At 37.1% G+C, this 20,980-nt stretch overlaps 1 protein-coding gene across 1 annotated transcript in view; it reads right to left on the bottom strand.

Annotated features, from left to right (window-relative positions):
* The window catches only part of LOC129253119 (histone-lysine N-methyltransferase trithorax), a 64,410-nt gene extending 54,112 nt beyond the window's left edge, over nt 1–10,298 (bottom strand). Inside the window, exon 1 of the mRNA XM_054891373.1 lies at nt 9,711–10,298. The gene's annotated coding sequence lies outside the window, so the exon portion shown is untranslated. The remainder of the gene's footprint in view (nt 1–9,710) is intronic.
* Nucleotides 10,299–20,980: the final 10,682 nt, after the last annotated feature.

The following is a 20,980-nucleotide window of genomic DNA, read 5'->3' as shown; positions in this document are numbered from 1 at the left end:
TAAACAAGCGAGCTCCAGGAAGTTCCGCGATCAGCAATGGATCAAGCCCAAGATCTCCTGTACCAGTTGCTATAAAACGGTATAAGCCTAGCGTGCCTGCTGAAATCCGCCATGAGAGTAATCGACACAAACCGCTTAGAAGCACACCTAGAAGAAGCGCCTTTTGCAGTACCAAAAGCGTCCCTGTCCGCACAGTATGGCAATGCAGAACATGCCACGTTCCTCTTTGCCTCCGAAAAGGAAAGACATATTTTTCAGATTTTCACAAGGAATAATTGTTTGTAAATTTATTACCAAATTTTTTATTGTCTTTTTTCTAAAAATAAATAAAAAAGTCAAGTAATTGAGTGCATTAGTTTTAATAAATTTTTGTACCCTTCAGTCATGGTGGTTACTGGTGGTGACCACCTTGTTTCTCAAAAACCTAACGATAAATATTTTTTTTTTGCATTCGTGTGTTACTTGTATTCCATATTCACCAATTAACAACAAAAAATAAATTTTTTATGTCGCTGTAAAGAGCGTGACGGAAAGAGTTAAGCAAGGAGAAAATGCTGGACTTTTTACATTCAGTGTGGTGGGGGATAACCAACAAGGGATTTTAATAACGAAGCGCTATTTCTAAAATGTCCATTTATATATTATATGTAGTTATTATTTATTTATTTTATATACAATAATAAAACTAATTGGTATACAAAACGAGTACTAGTGACAAAAAAAAAATTCAAAGCGGCTGATCTAATAGCTCCTGGTGACGCTCAAGCATGCATGTCCTGTAGCTTATATGTATGCGTGTCGGGTGAATGACGCTAATAGCTAAAATTTTTTATTTTCATCATGCAAAAGCCGACAACAAGTATGTGAGACACGAAGCAAGTTCGTGTGTTAAGAATTAAGAATTAGTTTAGCAGGGAGAGAATCGTTGTTTTAGGCTGACCAGTAGTCTCGACGTAAATCCTATTCAAAACTTTTGCAAAGAAATAAAAATTGAAATCACAAAGAAAAATTATAAGATTTAGACGAAGTTTTTTTTTACCGTTCAGGAAGGCAGCTTGGTATGCTATATCTAAATTCAAGTATCAAAAACTCATGAATTGCTATCATAAAAAAAAAGGAGCTAAAATACAAAATATTACGCTTAAAATTTGGGCGATTAAGAAACTAAATAAAATATTGCTTTAAGTGGTGACATAGTGCAGAATTTTCAAAAAATAGATTTTTGTTTCTTACAGATTATTATTTTTTATAGTTTTAGGCATATTTCTGTGGGTGTCGATTGTAAAAATTCCCCATAGAGGCAAATTTAAGGTAGAAAATGTAACTGGCAGCTCAAGCGAAATGCACTTGACAGTTTAAACTCGTTTTAAATTTTTCGAAATTAAAAAATCCGGCTCGGCAGTACTTTGGGTCACGTGATTTTTTATATATTAATTTTTGTAAAAAAAATTAAAATACTGTTTTTTATAAAGTTGAAGTACTAATAAACAATGTATACAAGTTTTTCATATTTATTTATATTGTTATCCTTTCTAAAAACAGTTTTTCTTTTAGCGCATTTTTGGCGCTGCTGGACGTAAGTATGTAACCCCTTAATTCGATTTGCCCCTCTTTTTTCAAGGGAATTTATGTGCCGCCGTAGCCGAATGGGTTGGTGCATGACTACCATTTGGAACTCAGAGAGAATGTAGGTTCGAACCTCGGTGAAACACCAAAATGAAGAAAAAGTTTTTTCTAATAGCGTTCAACTCTTATTTGAGATTGTATTATTATTAGACGTAAGAAACCCTTATATACAGAAAGTTTTGTGAGTTTAGTTCTGTACAAATTAGTTCTAAAATCCTACTTATTCATTAAGTTACATATATGGTTGCACTTTTCCTACATATACTAGTTGCCCTGATAAATATTTTACTGATTTTAAATACGAATAATAAAACGTCCATTGAAGTTCTTTGGTTGACATTAAGCCATTTTAAAGTATCGAGTATGTAACATACGGGGGTTAATAAATTGCACAATAAAATACAACCCTTAGTTTGTAATTTTTGTAGCCTATTTCTCATTCCTGCTGAACCCAGGAGCAATATTGTAGAGCAATACTCAAAGTGCGGCTTGTTGATCACATTGAGCTATCAATTGACAATCTTTTCCCATGATGTTATGGAAATAAGGTCACAATGGGACTGAAAATTGGTTTGCAGTTTCGAAGGGCGTCCGTTTCATATACCATAACTAATGTCACTAGAAAAAAAAAATCAATACTTTATCCTAACTCGTTGTATTTATTTAGTTTAAAGGTATACCGGCATATTGGGAAAACCTCCCTCAAAATAGGGTGGGACGTTGGTTGGTTTCCTTATATACATACTTAACAAGTTAGTTTGACACTGACCAATATTTAGCGCTCATAAGAGTGGCAGAAACTCAATATCGAATTTTAAATGTTACAAAATGGGTTGTTTTGTTTTCAAATACAGAATGGTTACTTTCAAAGTGAGTGCATGTTTTGCCTCGCATATTTGTATTTTTTTTTTGTTTTTTCTTTAATAGACTATAATAATATCTAGAATGCATTTTAACTGGTATGCTCCCTTAAAATATGTATACTGGACGTATTAATATTATAACATAAACGGTTAATTTTCAACTTGAGTTGAAAATTTAATAGCGTTATTTCTATTATTTTGGAAAATTTTGTACAGAGATTGGAAATTGCGCACTTGCTAATTGATTAATAAAACCATTTATACTTTTAATAGCTGACTTTTTATGCACAAATTTCAAACTGATTTTCTAACAAAGTACTCTAAATATACTTTATGTTAACTCGATCTGAACAAGGTTTTACGTATTATCCTTGAATTTATCCATGTGCATAAGAATAAATGAATATGGTTTTGAAAAATTGGGTTAATATTGAAAATATTTTACGGCACTCTTTTTATAATAATTTTGCTAATTAGCTAGTTTGCAGCAGAGGTGACAAAACTGGTTTAAAATATTTGCTATGGGTATCAATCGACGGCTTTTTGTCCGAATATGCGTGTTCCAAAAGCGGAGCGTAATTCTTGAAAACTGTTCAAACTTTATTAGCAAAAAACAGTTCCCTTGAAGTGTATTTGTATCACTAATTACACATTCAATCACGCACCCATTTCTCGTAACACACAACACTGTATTCTTGATATTTTCAGCAAAATATTTTGCTGAATATTGTCTATTATTTCATTATATATATATATATACAGTGGCACAGTAAAGTCTACATACCCCATTGAAAAGCGAGGTTTGGACATTTCTGTGAACATTGTAGCATTAGAATATATTCCAAACAAATCCAATCTAACAACAAACAATAAATTTTAACAAAAAAATTTTAATCCAAAAATATTTATTAACAAAAACAAACAAAATTCATTTTCCAAACACAGAAAAGTCTGCATACTTTGTAAAAAGAATGTGTTTCACTTAAAAGGAAATAAAAAGACAACAGAATTAATACTTGGTGGGTCCGCCACGACTTTCTAGAACAGCATTTAATCTATTTTGCATGGAATTTACCAATACTTTTGTGTAATTATTCGAAATTAAATTCCACTCTTCAAGTAAAGCATTTTTGAGGTCCTGTTTATTTTTAATTGTCCTTTCCCTAATGCGACGATCCAATTCATCCCATAAATTCTCTATGGGGTTCAAATCCGGTGACTGGGGTGGGGAATGAAGTTGACGGGGCACATTATATAGTAGCCATTCTTTGACAACACCAGCGGTATGTTTTGGGTCGTTATCTTGCTGAAAGTACCAACCCGCCGTAAGACCCAGTTTACTCGCGGATTGCTTCAAATTATCTTTGAGAATGTCCAAATATACCATGTGATCTATATTAATATCAATAAATGTTAAATTACCCACCCCAGCCGCTGACATGCAGCTCCAAACCATTATGGAGCCACCACCGTGCTTCACCGTAGGAAGCTAGTTTTTGGGCAATAATGCTTCATTATTTCGACGCCATACTTTTTGTTTGCCATCATAGCCAAACACGTTGAACTTGCTTTCGTCACTAAATAAAACATTAGCCCAAAAATTTTCGTATGCATCAATATATTTCTTAGCAAATTCGACTCGTTTCTCCATATTTATTTTGCTGATGAATGGCTTCTTTCGAGGCACACGGTTGTGGATTCCATTGCTTCTCAATAAATGTCTCACCGTTTCTGGATGTTCTGAAGCAATATCCTGATTTTTCATGGTTTTTGCAATTTCTATTGCTGTTATTCTTGGATTTTCTTGCACGTCTAACAATATTTTTCGCTTAGCACGAGGAGTCAGTTTAGGTGGGCGACCACTTCTTGGTTTGTTTTCTACACTATTAGTGTGATTATATTTCCGAATAATTGTTTGAGTGCTTGATTTTGGATGTCCGACCAGTTCTCCAATCTCTCTTAAAGATTTTTTTCCTTATAATATTTCACAATTAGCTCACGTACTTTAACACAGATTTCTTTACCCATTTTGGTTAAATTAACACAGCTACAATATAAATATCGAAGAACTAAACTTCTTTCTAACGAACGGTATCTAGTAAAGGCGCCTGAAGTGATTGGTAGCACTGTTTGAGTACAGAACTGCATTTTGTGTACTCCACTACAAAGCCGTATGCAGACTTTTCTGTGTTTGGAAAATGAATTTTGTTTGTTTTTGTTAATAAATATTTTTAGATTAAAATTTTTTTGTTAAAATTTATTGTTTGTTGTTAGATTGGATTTGTTTGGAATATATTCTAATGCTACAATGTTCACAGAAATCTCCAAACCTCGCTTTTCAATGGGGTATGTAGACTTTACTGTGCCACTGTATATATATATATAACTGGCGCGTACACCCTTTTTGGGTGTTTGGCCGAGCTCCTCCTCCTATTTGTGGTGTGCGTCTTGATGTTGTTCCACAAATGGAGGGACCTACAGTTTTGAGCCGACTCCGAACGGCAGATATTTTTATGAGGAGCTTTGACAAATTACGTCTGTTGTTAACTTTTGAACGGTTTAAAAGAATATTAATACTGGGACCAAAACGCGTTCCATTTAAATTTAATAAATAACGAAGCATGAAAGAGTAAAAAAAGAAAATTGTATTGTTTGTAAACTATTCCTCTTTAAAAAAATTTATTTTGAACATTGTTTTTCCCTGCTCAATGCACTGCAACTGTGGCACTCTATTTTTTAGCGTCGTAGACAGGGGAGTGCCACAACTGTAAATATCACATTTATTTGCATACAGGTATACACATGCATACATACTCACACAGATACGTGTTCTGTGTAGGCGGGTAACCGGCCACGCGATTGAAAATATTAATAATAATAATAGCGCTTTGAAAAATTGCAATTGAGATTGAAATTCGATTTTCCGCTTTTACAAGATATTCCTTTTTTCTTTCTTTCAACATTTCTATTTACCTTAGTTTTTTTATAGTTTTACATTTCGTATTTTTACAGCATTACAAACAAACAAACAATAGACACATTAAGGTGCCTGTTGTCCAACTTCGTAGTGATGACTGTGACTGTCATCGATGTAGTAATTGCCCTTGTTGTTCGTATTGTTGTTGTTGTAACTATATTCGAATTCCTTGGTAGCACACGTACATATCTAAGCAACAGCATACATATGTATATACGAATAGTACATATTTGAGTGGAGTAAACAGGAGGTTGCTATTGCTGTTTAGTTAGGTATTTATTTTTAATATGCGCATTTGGAAATTTCACAAATCCAACAAAACGTGCGAATAGCAACGAAAGCAAATATGAGATTGTGAAAAATAAAAATGGGCAAAAATTAGACAAATAATAATCAAGTAAGGTTGCAGCTATTGAAAGAAGATAAAAAATAAGGCGAAATGCGAAAATAATTGAGAATATGAGGAAGGCGGGGGCGCTTTGGCAACTGAAGGCAAGGGGGTAGCTCAGCGAGTGACATGCGTTGGGGTTGAGTGAATGGAACTGTTTCGTTGATACGTTAAGGTGGTGGGTGAGTCAGTGTCGGTGCCGATGCCGGCAAGTGGTGCGCACAAATAATTACACTAATGTAATTCCGCTGGCGTAGACATGCATATGCACATCCACACACATACTCCCATACACGTGCGTGCCTATGTAAATTATATTTTACGAATGAAAAATCGCGTAGCGGAAAAATCTATTCGTCATAATCGACAGAATGGCGACAACAACAGAAGTGTCAGCGACGAAAAAACTCGTTACGAAAAGAGCAAAATATTAAAGCAGCAACAAAAACAAGTGAATTTAACGAAATTCATATTTGTCGCCTGGCCGAAGACCAGATACATGTGTATACATTTATTTCACATGACATACACGTACACGAGTCGCTAATAAGAAAAAACAAATATGCAAACCAACAAATAGTGTTGATGGGCTAGTAATCATCGTACTCCCGCATATTCGGTGCTGCCATCGTTTTCGCATCTCTATCGCGGCCAGCACGATGTATCTTCGCAAAATAAATCTTCATAAAAGACAATACGGAACAACAACAAAGAGAAAGGAAAGAATACACAAATTATACAACCTACAAAATACTTGTTTTGTTCGCTTATGCATATATACGAGTATATGAACAGTGGTGGAAAAAAAATTAAGCCACTAATTGAGCGAACATCGATATGGGATATATTAACATTTTGCAAGACAAACACCTTTAGCGCTCTCAAAGGGCCGATTAAATAGAAATAGTTGAGGTACCAAAGGGGAACTGTCTTACATAACAACAGTCGGCAACACTAGGATGGCACGCTAAAGGCACCCTGGATCACTTTCTGTGTTATTGACCACAATTTTTCAGGTCGCGACGTAGCTGTTTTGATATACATATATAATTGGCGCGTATCCCCTTTTTGGGGGTTTGGCCGTCCTATTTGTGGCGTGCGTCTTGATGGCGGCAGATATTTTTTTATGAGAAACTTTTTTATGGCAGAATACACTCGGAGGTTTGCCATTACCTACCGAGGGGCGACCGCTATTAGAAATAACTTTTACTTCATTTTAGTCTTTCCCCGAGATTCGAACCTACATACCTTCTCTCTGAATTCCGAATGGTAGTCACGTACCAACCTATTCGGTTACGGCGGCCGCCCTTGATACTGAGAGATATTATGCACCAGAGGATTAGGAATTTAGTAAAATTTACGAGACGGCCCATAACGAGCAGAATATAAAGTTTACCAGACCAGTTCTAGTTTAGGTGAAATCAATTTTTATTAACTAATATAGCTACATATATATGTATGTAATATCATTTTACGTTCCATCGACAGTCGGTTCTACGTTACCGGAACAACTCGGGGTTTAAGCCCTGGCAACGACTATCATTACGGCAACATTTTCCAAAAATTTATTACGATAATTAATGATAATATAAACTAAAATACAAGTTATAATGTGCTATTTGATATTTTACAAATGGTACGAATCCTCCAAGAATGTTTTTTTTTCTGAAATGGCTTTCTAGTAGAAATTTTTATTCCAACAGCGCGTGTTGAAATTAGGAACAATAATTATTTCAAATTAATAAAATGTTACCCCTACATTTTCGCTACTTCATCCCACTAATAGAATCGGCAATAGAAAGTAATTGATCCACTTAGCGTCTGAGTTATTAAGAAAATATTAACAGGTTACAAAGAATTAACACACTACTGTGCATAATTTCATATGTATGTACATAGTTATGTCGATGGCGCTTTACTCATTTGTGTTCTTCTCCCACATTTGCCATATTTTTTGTATTTGCTTTTCTTATTTCTTTTATTTTTTTTGCCACACTAAATATTGTTTTTTTACGATTTATAAATTAAATGCGCGAATAGTTAGGATTCTGTTATACACACATGAAATCGTTATGATGAAGAAAAAAAAAAAAAAATGTGCGAACGGCCAAAAAGCGAGGAATAAGGGAAAATATATAAAAACAAAGGCAGATAAAAAAGCACACAATATGTATAGGCATACATTAAGTAGTGGAAGAGACACCTAAAACGGTTTTAAAAGAGTATCTGCCAGTTTCGACAGTGGCAGCCGCAGCCGTAAAAAAACAATAACAATCACTAGCAGCTGGCGCAGCCTTAATATCCGCTTAATTATAATTACTATTGTTGTTGTCATTAATTTATTTGCTTTTGTGCTTTTCTCAATTTTGTTGTTGTTACCATTCTCTCTACTGAATTTATTATTTATTGATGCTGTATACACACTACTAATGAAACACATATACATACACATAAACACGCACATATATTTTAGAGCCACTTTGCAGCATGTTTTATACATAGAAATCGCTTTAAATGCTAACAAAATTTGCGGTCAATAATTTTTTCATTGGTTTATTTTCGATATTTTTCATTGACTATGGACTAAATGACCTTTTTTACCGTGGTTATAGTTTTAGAACATTTTTTTTCGTATTTTTACGGTTGTTTCTTTTCGATGTGTATTTATTCTTTACTTAATATTCGACTATTATATTTTAGTGAGTTTTGTTTTAAATTTGATCTGGTTTGCCCACATTTTAGATATCTTTATTATAAACCGAATTTATTTTGTTGCCATGAGTTTCGGCAATTAGTTAGTTTACATAATTTGTATTGCAAATTTTAACTCACATACCCGTGTCTATTTTTAAAGTTTAAACTGACATAATACGAGTTTTGTCATTCCTTCTTGATTATCGAAAAGCTGGATTCACGTACAGTGGACGAATGTGGGATTAAGCCGAATTAAATAAATGCACCTACAAAGTTGCAACATCGCATATGGCGTTCGTCAAAAGCAACAAGAAAAAATAAGTAACAGTAACAACTACATATGTATACAACGAAAACTCGTTATGTCGACCAATAGCTGTTCGCTGCATGCAAACGAAACAAAGGCAAAAAACAAAAAGGTTCACTACTTTTAAGGATAATTACATATTCAGGTAATGGTAATTGCTGCTGATGCGAGTGCATTGTGGTTGGCATAGTTGTTGTTTTCGTTTCAAGGGTAAACTAAAAATAGGGGTAAAAGATATTTCGATATAGCGCCTTTCACATTATCATACCCTTGTATTGTACAAATTGTATGAACAGCGGTAAAATGGAAATAATATTGAGTTGAGTTTTATTTTTTCAAATTTGGTAAACACTGGAGATGCTATCAGTATATTGTATGAATGATTTTTAAAGAATATTTCCCACGTTCGCATATACAACGAATTTTTCACACCAATCTGCGAAATGCTCTCTGCTGCACGCATCCATTCAAATGCGAGCAACCACTTTGGCCTGAGTAAATCAATTATTTACAAAGCGGTTTCCCGCCTGTACGCAAAACACACATTTTACGAATTCATGAAAGGAATTCCAGCATCGGTAGTTGCAGCAGTGCTGCATTGGACCAAAAGCACTAGCAGCATACAGCAGCCATCAAAACAAACCACAAATTCACCGCCAATTGCAACGCTGTGCGCGCGCATTTGTTTGCAAATACATTTTTCTCTTTGCTTCTGATTATGTTTCTGCATTTATACTTGATGTTTCGTGTTGTTTTCTCGTGTTTTGCCAATTCTTCTGTTTTTCATTTTGACAAATATTTTCATATCTTTTCGTTGTCTCCACTTTTTTGTGTACATCATTCAGTTTGGCTTACCTTTTACTCTTTCGAAAATGAGTTTTTGTTGCCGAGCTGCAATATTTATGCATCCTTCACTCCTTTGTTATTATTTTTTGTATTAAATTTCATTGATATTAACCAAAGCACAACTACCTTGGAAATTAACTTTATTTTTACCCCAATTTGTACACTTCACTCCCGTTTCACATTATCACTGTTTGCTTTAGTATGTTGTTTTCGTTTTTCTTTTTGGTTGCGCGCTCTCGTTGTTTCCATTCGCGCAAACTAAACTCACCGACAAAATTACACACATACACAAGCACTCTCGCAACGCACGAACACACTCGAACAATCGTCTATACGAAAGATGAAAAAATTTTTCTCACTACCTTCACTGAAAGCAGGTTTTCCGATTTTCATTTCTAGATTTTACCAACTTTCCATGCGATAAACTAACAAATTTTACTTCAACCAAGTACTATGGTAATTGTTTTTCACTTTTTTAACAGTTTTAATTATTAATTATGGCATTTTTTGTGTAAATTTTCGAAATTTAACGCACTCACGACACGACACTATATTTTCCAGAAAAGCGAATTAGTAGAATGCAAAATTGTGAAGTTGGCTGTGATTAGCGCGTTTCTCTTTGCTGGCAGAATTCCGTATCGAGTGCGTTCCATCAGCTGGTCTTTAGCTGATTCTTATTGGCGATGTTCATTGCACGAACAATTACTAATTGGTGGAGGAAAACAATGAAATTAACTGGTATTTTTGAAATATATGCTAAGTTTGAACAAATAACATTTAGGACGGATTCCATTTAGATTGAATTTGTTTTTGGGTGGTGAATTTCCTAGCTAACTTTGATTAGTGGAATGGGTCGGGAACTGCACCTTTTTGCCTTTATATGTTGTTTGGTTAAAATATCTAGTTGGTCTTGGGCTGAATCTTATTGCGATGTTCATGGATTGGAGGATGAAATCTATAAAAGTAACTAATATTTTTAAAATAATTGCAAATGTGAGCTATGGAACATATAAAACAGATTCTAATTGGTTCGAATTGGTTTTGGCTTGTGAATTTCCAATCCGAATTTTTTAAGCGGAACGGGGCGGGTACTGTACCTTAATACATGCATATGTTCTCTCGAGCTTTTGACTCTTGTGTGAAATATTTTATTTTTTGTTCCGCGATCCTGTTGAAAGATATTTCATAATTAACATTTGGTTAAAATACTGCAATACTGGAGTCTATGACCGCACGAAATAATACCAGAAATGTATGCAACTGATGTAAGACCCTTACTTAATTGGCAAAAGGTGCAGCCTTCCGAATTTCTATATGTGATGGGCACAGTCTACTAAGCCTGAGCAGTCTCTGACCTGGAGACATGCATTAGACCTTCGGCGTTTAGCAGAGAGGGAATGACGTAAGCAGAAACTGCGGTTTAAAGAACATGGCGATAGATTTTGGCCACAAATTAAATGCCTTCTTAACTGATAACAGTGATTAGAAATCTGACATCGATCTATGTTGTACCAATATGAGATCCTAATCTTTAAAATAAGACCAATGTAGTAATATATAATATACAGGTGTATAAGCTTAAATCCGCTGATTGCTCGTAGATGGTGTTAGTGAGCATATCAAGTTACCATAGAAATGCCATATTTTTTGTTGCCTGTTTACATCAATCACTGCACATCATCAGTGATTTCATACAGCAACACACTTTTGACGTGATAACGTCTTATAATTCGATTTAACAGGCTGCACGCACGAAAAAATGTGTCGTTACCTTGCTCATTACTGTTCATATGTAGTTACCTTGCTCATATTAGTGTTACCTTGCTCATTACTGTTCATATGTAGTTACCTTGCTCATATTAGTGTTACCTTGCTCATTGCCGTTACCTTGCTCATTGCATTGAATGAACTGCAAGCGAAAGGGCGGAACGAACGACAAAGCAAACAAAGCAAACGAACGGCAACGTTCGATATCTTGCTCTCTCCTACTTAAGTGAGCGTATATATGTATGTATGTATATGCGCAAATGTACATATATAAATTCACGTATTTGTATTTGCATATGCCTTCTTATTGATTATTATTAATTTGATTCACTTGAAGAATTTAAAATAAAACCAAGTTTGTTAATAATACCTGTTGTTTTAATGTTATAATTATTAATTTTTTTATTATATATGAAGGAAAAAATGTATGGTAATATTTACCATATACCTTATAAGATATGTTGTCTATACTAATATTATAAAGAGGAAAACTTTGTTTGTTTGTAATGAATAGGCTCAAAACTACTGGACCGATTTTAAAAATTCTTTCACCATTCGAAAGCTACATCATCCACGAGTAACATGGATTATACTTTATTTTGGAAATAGGGCTCGAGATATAGGTCAAAACGTGGACCCGGGTAACCTTCGGATGTGTATGTACAATATGGGTATCAAATGGAAGCTGTTGGTGAATGCTTTAGTCCAGAGTATGTTTCATGCTGCTCCGTGACTAGGGTCTCGAGATAGAGACCAAAACGTGGACCCTAGAATGTGTTTGTACAATATGGATATCAAATTGAAGCTGTTGGTGAATGCTTTAGTACAGAGTATTTTTCATGCCGCTCCGTGACTGGGGTCTCGAGATATAGGTCAAAACGTGGACCCGGGTAACCTTTGGTTGTGTATGTACAATATGGGTATCAAATGAAAGCTGTTGATAAGTGCTTTAATACGGGGTAGTTTTCATACCTATTGATGACTAGGGTCTCGAAATATATGCCAAAACGTGGACCCGCCGTGTCTTTGAACCGAATTAAACCAAACTTACACACATTGTTAAGTAGGTATTGAAGATGATTTCCGTATAGTTTGAATACCTATTGGTAGATAGGGTCTCAAGATATAGGTGAAAACGTGGACCCGGGTAACCTTCGGACGTGTATGTACAATATGGGTATCAAATGAAAGCTGTTGGTGAATGCTTTAGTACAGAGTATTTTTCATGCCGCTCCGTGACTGGGGTCTCGAGATATAGGTCAAAACGTGGACCCGGGTAACCTTTGGTTGTGTATGTACAATATGGGTATCAAATGAAAGCTGTTGATAAGTGCTTTAATACGGGGTAATTTGTTATGTTATGTAATGTAATGTAATGTTATGTTATGGTATGTTATGTTATGTTATGTTATGTTATGTTATGTTATGTTATGTTATGTTATGTTATGTTATGTTATGTTATGTTATGTTATGTTATGTTATGTTATGTTATGTTATGTTATGTTATGTTATGTTATGTTATGTTATGTTATGTTATGTTATGTTATGTTATGTTATGTTATGTTATGTTATGTTATGTTATGTTATGTTATGTTATGTTATGTTATGTTATGTTATGTTATGTTATGTTATGTTATGTTATGTTATGTTATGTTATGTTATGTTATGTTATGTTATGTTATGTTATGTTATGTTATGTTATGTTATGTTATGTTATGTTATGTTATGTTATGTTATGTTATGTTATGTTATGTTATGTTATGTTATGTTATGTTATGTTATGTTATGTTATGTTATGTTATGTTATGTTATGTTATGTTATGTTATGTTATGTTAAAGTATATTATGTTATGTTAAAGTTAACTCATTCTCTATATCCATACAAAATATCTATCAAACAAATAAAATTAAAATTTTCTTTTGAAAATGCAACCATTCAATCAGTATTTTCTTATGACGTTATCACGTTAAGCTATCGTCAGTAAACCGACTTTACAGACAACCTCTTTTTTCCTTGCGTAATCATGTCTAATTTTGTGCCAAAAAAAGAGCATATGCGGGAAGCTCTACTTTTTTGCTTTAATTTGAAGAAATCGGCTGCCGAATCGCATCGAATGCTTGTGGACGCCAAAACACATGCGAAATCTTGCTGGCTAGGCATAAAAGAAAGTCGTTCCTGCATCTTGTGGTGACTAGCGATGAAAAGTGGATATACTTTGAGAATCCTAAACGAAAAAAATCATGGGTCGATCCCGGCCAACCATCAACTTCTTCATCAAGACCTAATCGCTTTGGACGCAAGACGATGCTGTGCGTTTGGTGGGATCAGCAGGGTGTCGTTTACTATGAGCTGTTGAAACCTGGTGAAACTGTTAATTCTCATCGCTACCACCAACAACTCATCAAATTGCGCCGTGCTTTGCGTGAAAAAAGGCCTCGTTATGAACAAAGACATGAGAAGCTGATTTTCCTCCACGACAACGCCCCATCGCACACGTCAAGAATGGTCCAAAACTACTTGGAGACAATCAATTGGGAGGTGCTACCTCATCCCGCTTATTCACCAGACCTGGCCCCTTCGGACTATCATCTGTTTTCATCGATGGGTCACGCGCTCGCCGAACAGCACTTCGATTCGTACGAAGACGTCCGGAAATGGCTTGACGAGTGGTTCGCCTCGAAAGATGAAGAATTCTTTTGGCGTGGTATACACAAATTGCCCGAGAGATGGGAAAAATGTATAGCTGGCGAGGGCAAATACTTTGAATAAATTATTTTTTTGCTTTCTATATTATAAAAAAATGGGTTTTTTTTTTACTAAAAAACAGCGGATTTAAGCTTATGCACCGTATATATAATATATCTTAAATAGATACACTTTAGGCTATTTTTTCTGAGTTTTTCCTTGTGGATGCTAATTTCTAGTGAGAAATAACACTGCCTACTTTTTGGCGCTTGTTTATTGGTGCGGACTTGTAGGAAATATATTTTTGGTACCTACTTTTTGGCGTAATATTTCCTTGGTGCCTACTGTTTGGGGCGTTTTTTGGTCCCAATTTTTTCTGCGTTTTTTGGTGCGTACTTTTTGGCGCTTATTTCCGTTTCCTGGCTAGTGCTTGTGCGTATTATAAGGTGCTATCCATTCCGATGTCGGATTTATTGGTATTGCCTTGCAGTAATTTGTGCCGTTGCTGCGGTCCTGGAATCGCTGCATTTGTGCGGGTGATAAACGCTCGGAGTAGTGCGCGTTGTTGCCATGGTTTGTGTCCGGCGTTTACCTACACCGGTCGACTCTTTTCCGTTTTTTGTAAATTTATATTTGCAAGGCGAGGTGTGGATGTTTGGCCCTTTTGCTAAGGTACCCAAACAAAAGTAGCCTTTATACATATTTATGTTCATTACAAATATTTCGAGTATCTTTTTCTCGTGGACATCAAGTTGTTCGTTTGGAAATTCACCACAATTAAACCATGAACCAATTAAATAAGGGCACTAATTCGTATCAAGACAGAAAAAAGTACTTTAACACACTACCTTACACTCGAACCGGAGTGTAGGACCACAACAAATGTATTGAAATAATTTCGATTGTTTTCGGTTAATAAGTCCACATCTACCATACGTTGCCAGGTGGTTTTTGGCCGTTCACGATTTCGAGCATCTTACAGATTTTACCACAGAGCAGCACTGCATACTTCGCCGGCATCTTTGCCCAAAGTCTGATTTATCCAGCCAAATCTGACTACTAACTGCGGGTATCCAAAGTGCTCTGGCCAAAACTGAAACTTAAAGGACAAAACGTCTGCTTGGATTCAGCAGATCAACTACCTGAGTCCTCACAGGTGTTGTTGTTGTTGTAGCAGTAACTTTGCCCTGCCAGTGTAGTGTATTCACCGGTCGTCTTCATCTAGCTCATCTAACGGTAGGCTCAGGAAACTAGCTGTTTCGACAGGTTGGGTTCAGAGGGAGAGGGGTGTTAGATGAGTGGGTTTGATGGGGCATGTGAAAAGGTGGTTAGTGACGTGCGGGGTGCCTTCACATGCCGGACATATGTTTAGTATCTCGGAGTCGATTCTGGACAAGTACAATAAGAGTTTAACCTGCTACAGTATCCAGAACGTAATTGTGCAAAGGTTACGCGGGACTCTCGGGGAAGTTGGAACTCTTCGTCTGCGATTAGTGGTGGTTGGACTCCGATAACGGCATTCGGGGATCGGGAGCTTAAGAAGGTGGTAATGGACTCCCGATGAATGTCGTTTATGGTTTGTCTGTACACTGTCCGATCCAGTAGCTGTCTATCTGTTTTGTCTTGGATCTCGTCCGCGTAATTGAGGAAATGCCTCCTGACGTGCCTAGGAGGTGGCTCAGGCTCAAGCAGGTGTCTGCATGGGCGAGGCCTATGGTAACACCCTAGCAGAAACTGCTTGCTGAGCAGTTTGTTATGCTCCTTCACAGGCAGCATGCGGCCCTCGTCGTGTAGGCGTTGTATTGGAGACATCAAGAGACATCCTGTCGCGGTCCTTATTGCAGTGTTTTGGCCGGTCTGAAGCTTCGTCCACTGCGAATCACTGGTTCCAGGCGACCAGACAGGCACAGCATAGTTTAGAACCGGTCGGCCTATTGCTTTGAAAGTCGACAGCAGCATTTCCTTATCTTTACCCCAAGTGCCGTCGGCAAGCGACTTGAGAACCTTGTTGTGATTCTGTACTTTAGTTGCAATAGCGGTTGTATGCGTTGAGAAGGAGATCAAGCTGTCCAAGGTAACTCCCAATATTTTGGGGTTGTTAACCATCGGAATTGGTGTGTCGTCGTGTTTTACCTTAAGTTGCAGCTTCAACTCCTTTGTCCAGGTGGTGAAGAGGGTCGCCGTGGATTTAGTGGGGGAAAGTTGTAAGTTCCTCGCAGTAAAGAAGCGAGAAAGGCAGGCGAGGTAGTCGTTTACCTTGGAGCATAGGCCATCAATGTCATTGCCCGACGCCATTATCATGCAGTCGTCGGCGTAGGAGACCAGGGAGACTCCCTCTGGGGGCTGGGGGAGTTTCGAGATATAGAAATTGAAAAGCAAGGGTAAAAGGACACCACCCTGTGGAACTCCTTGTTTTTATTTTCCTCTGTTTGGATGTTTGGTCTCGAAATAACACCGACGAATGACGACCACTCAGGAGTTCGCAGACCACCTCTTCAGCCCTGGCGGTAGTGTCGACAGTAAAATGTCACCTAGTAGCGTGGCGTGGCTGACTGTATCAAAAGCCTTTTTTAGATCCAACGCTACTAGGACATTCCTCTCGCAGGGGCGGTTTTGGTTAAGTCCGCGGTTTACTTGGGTGTTAATGACGGTTGGTGCCGTGGCGGTGCTATACACTCTTCGGAAACCATGCGGGTGTGAAGAGAGTTATCGGACGATAGGACTCCACTTGGTTGGCGAGTTTAATGGGTTTCAGTAGTGGGACCACTCTTCCTAATTTTCACTTATCAGGAATGAGAGTGATAATGAGAGTGTCCATAGACAAATTGAAGACCTTGGTGAGGTATTCTACTCTCAGCTATGGATCCAGCTTTTTCAGCATCAGCATGTTTAGTCCATCAGGGCCAATTGCTTATGATGGTTACATGTGTCTGATGGCCCCCTGAACTTCATCGCTGGAGAAAGCAAGTGGCGCACTGTTGTATGTCAGTTTGTGCAGCCGTCTGGTAGCACTACGTTTGGATCTGTCGGCAGGAGGATGCAGAATAAATTGCCGGCTAAAGTAGCTCGCGCACCTCTTCGGATCCGTTGAAAGTGATATCCACCTTGTCGTTGTGCTTCGTCGGGCTCGACAGGGACCTTACGGTGGACCAGAGCTTGCTCACACCAGAGGTGAAGTTGCATGACTTCAGATGCTCTTCCCATTTGGTTCGCTTATATCGGGTTACCAGTTGCCGGATCTCCGAATTGAGATCCTTTATCCGAGGATCCCCGGGATCGGCCTGGCGTAGGAGATCACGCTCGTTCGCCAGAACAGCTGCTTCAGCTAGGAAATTGGGACGTATGTCCCGGACCCTTCCAGCGGGTATGAAGCGAAACGCAGCGGCTGTGATCACCTTGCGGAATGCGCGTTCGCCTGCGCGCACTACGGTGGGAATGGGGAGAGCGGCGAAGATATCTTCGGTAAATTCCGTGAATCTGGTCCAATCAGCTTTGTTAAGGTTGATATATGACCGGTGAACCGCGGAAACAAAGTCGGCAGGATTCTCGATCGAGATGATAATGGGCAAGTGGTCTGATGCAAGCGATAGCATAGGTCGCCAGGTCATGCTATTTATCAGATCTGCGCTAACAGAGTCCTCACAGGTGTTATAACGGGTGACTGCACTATTGGCACTCTAGCCAGTAGGATGGATGTACCTCACAATGACTTCTGCAAGAGTTATGAAGAAGAAATTGAATCGGAACAAAACCTCTTTTGTAAATGTCCAGCGCTGCAAAGAAGCCGTGCCAAATGTCTTGGCGATTATTTTTTTTAAGAGCAGGGAAATATACAAAATGTCACACTGGAGGGACTCGTTGCCTTCTTAAAAAGATCTAAGTGGTTTAAGCAACTTATGTTAGTTAGGGGAAGCAAATCAAATGCAAGTATGGGCCTTAGGGCCACCAAGTGTCTTGTCTTAGACAAGCAATGTGGCTAACCTAACCTATCCATGATGACAGATACCTACCTTATGGAGAAATTCTGCTGCCGGGAAGGAAGAAAAGTAATTACAACAACACTGATTAGTTTAAGTGTACGTTATTTTTATTTTTATTTTTATTTTAATTTTTATTTTTAATTTTTTCTTGCCATATTCACTCGCAATATCTTTCATATTTAGCTACTATTTTATAGTATCGTGCTTTTGTTATTTTATTTGTTGTAATTTTATGTATGTATTATAGCAATAATTATGTACTCGTATATGCACATTTTTCCAACTTACTGTACTGTATGTATGTATCATAATACTATTACCTCATCAATGCAACATTATGCTTGTGTGTGTGATTTTATTTAACTTAAATACATTAAGATTTATATATTTTCCATTTACATACATACGTGTATGTATTTATATATATTCATACTGTACATAAATATGTACTTACATAGATGTAATGCGTGTTCTGTATAAGTATTGAGCATTCGACAATGATATTCAACGTTTCAATTGATATTTGACAGTTTCTGTTCTAGCTTTTGGCTTTGATATTTGGCATGGCGTATAGGTATGCTTGTGTGGAGTTCTCGTGAATTTGACTACAATGTTTTTTTTTGTTTTTTAAATTGGCTTATTAAATATAGTACATAATTAGATGCTTGTTGCACATTAACTTAAGTCCAATTCGTTCGTCCATCAGGGCCAATATATATTTTCCATTTACATACATACGTGTATGTATTTATATATATTCATACTGTACATAAATATGTACTTACATAGATGTAATGCGTGTTCTGTATAAGTATTGAGCATTCGACAATGATATTCAACGTTTCAATTGATATTTGACAGTTTCTGTTCTAGCTTTTGGCTTTGATATTTGGCATGGCGTATAGGTATGCTTGTGTGGAGTTCTCGTGAATTTGACTACAATGTTTTTTTTTGTTTTTTAAATTGGCTTATTAAATATAGTACATAATTAGATGCTTGTTGCACATTAACTTAAGTCCAATTCGTTCGTTTTGATATACATACATACATATCTATGTTTTGTTTTTTACTTTTATTTGGCTGATTAGAATTCGATAAGAGTTTTGATACGTTTTGGGTTTCTTGCATTACTTACTCATACGCTTTCGTCGTTATTTGCAAAGTTTATTGCAAATAAATATTGGTTTCAGTACAATTATTTGTATTTATATTTGCTTAACTAAAACTGAATAAACTTTCTTAAATATTTTTTGCTTACATTTTTCTTAATTGAGGTTATTGCAATTTTTTTCATTATTGTATAGCTAATAATTTGCTTTGCTATATTTTTACAAATTTTTTTGCGTATTTGTGCCGGTAAAGAAGTGCTCAGGTTTCAAGCGCTGGCTTAAAAAAAGCTTAGGGCAGTTCACAATACAATGCAAATGATCCGGCTTCATGGCATTTGCAAATTATGATGGAATATATATATGTACATAAGTTTGTTTTGCGACCGAGTTCGAAATAGATATTACACAAATACTTTTAAGAGAATCTTATTGTCGAAGGTGAGCAAATTTCAATCAACTTAATATTTTTGATTTGAAGTTTTATTTAATATTAGTATGCGCTTAGTACATATTTACATACATACGTATTTCAATAAAAAAAAAAAATTATCGTAGGTAGTTGGGTGTAAAAATAAACACCATACTGTGGCAACGCCTTATAACAGAGGCAAGTCGTGGGAATGTGTTTTCGTAGTCCCGTTTTCAATCTCGTATCAAAAGCCTTGAAGGTTGAAAAGTTAAAAGCATTATGCAGCAAATTAAGGGGGGCCTCTTATCAGTTGGCTTCAAAAAATCGATTTTTTTTACTGCAATCGATAGATATATTATAGGAGAATATGCCCTCAAAATTGTATAGCGGTATACAAAGAGATTTCGGAGTTACAGGCCTGTGTAGCGTACCTCGTGTGAGTATACTGGTAGGTAGGTAGGTAGGTAAGATGGCAAGAGTACCCCAGGTACACTACAAGTAGCACTTACGTGCCGTTTTGATACCATAAAGTGGACCACTACCACTACTGTGAAAGGATTAAGGGAGGAGATAAAACCGTCTACAGCCATCCAGTGCTGTTGATGTAGCGAAGGAGAGAAAAGGGACCTAGGCTAGAGAATTTCATCAAGTCATCCCCAAAGGGGACGCTGAGGAATCTCAAGCGCCTAGCCGCCAAAGCCGAAATTTGCAGAGAAAGTGTTCCACAGTCTCTTTCTCTGCAGGATCCCCACAGCTTCTGCAATGGGGGTTGTACGGAATTCCAAGCTTCTCCGCATGAGTGCCGATCACCCAGTGGCCAGTGAGCACCGCAATGAGTTTGGAAATTGAATGGCGGCGGGTTCCCATCACCTTAAGCGTTCTGTTTATATCGTATTGAGGCCATAGTGTTTTTGAAATGGCACACTATGAGTGAGACCTCCATCTGTCTTGCGCTTTTCTTAGAAAGAAGTTGTGTAGTTCCCCTTTAACGACGGCCAAGGGGATACCGATGTCTGAGAAGAGGGCAGCTGGATCCGGTTCTGCCGACCCCTTCCTGGCAAGCTCATCGGCAATTTAATTTCCCTCTATATTCCTGTGCCCAGGAACCCAGATGAGGGAAATGTTTCCTGCACGTTCGAGGTGTTTAAGATCCTCCTTACAGGAGTTCACGAGAAGAGAGCTGCAATACGGCGACGACAGTGCCAGCTATCGGAAAAAATATTAATGTCTCCCTCCCAACAGCGATCCCGAAGCATTTTGCATGCCTGCAGGATCGCGAAGACCTCTGCTTGAAAGACGCTGCTTGTCTCCGGCAGTTTATAGGAGAC

Source organism: Anastrepha obliqua, chromosome 1 (genome assembly GCF_027943255.1).
Source record: "Anastrepha obliqua isolate idAnaObli1 chromosome 1, idAnaObli1_1.0, whole genome shotgun sequence".
Classification (NCBI taxonomy): domain Eukaryota; kingdom Metazoa; phylum Arthropoda; class Insecta; order Diptera; family Tephritidae; genus Anastrepha; species Anastrepha obliqua.
This window is presented reverse-complemented; position numbering and strand designations above follow the sequence as displayed.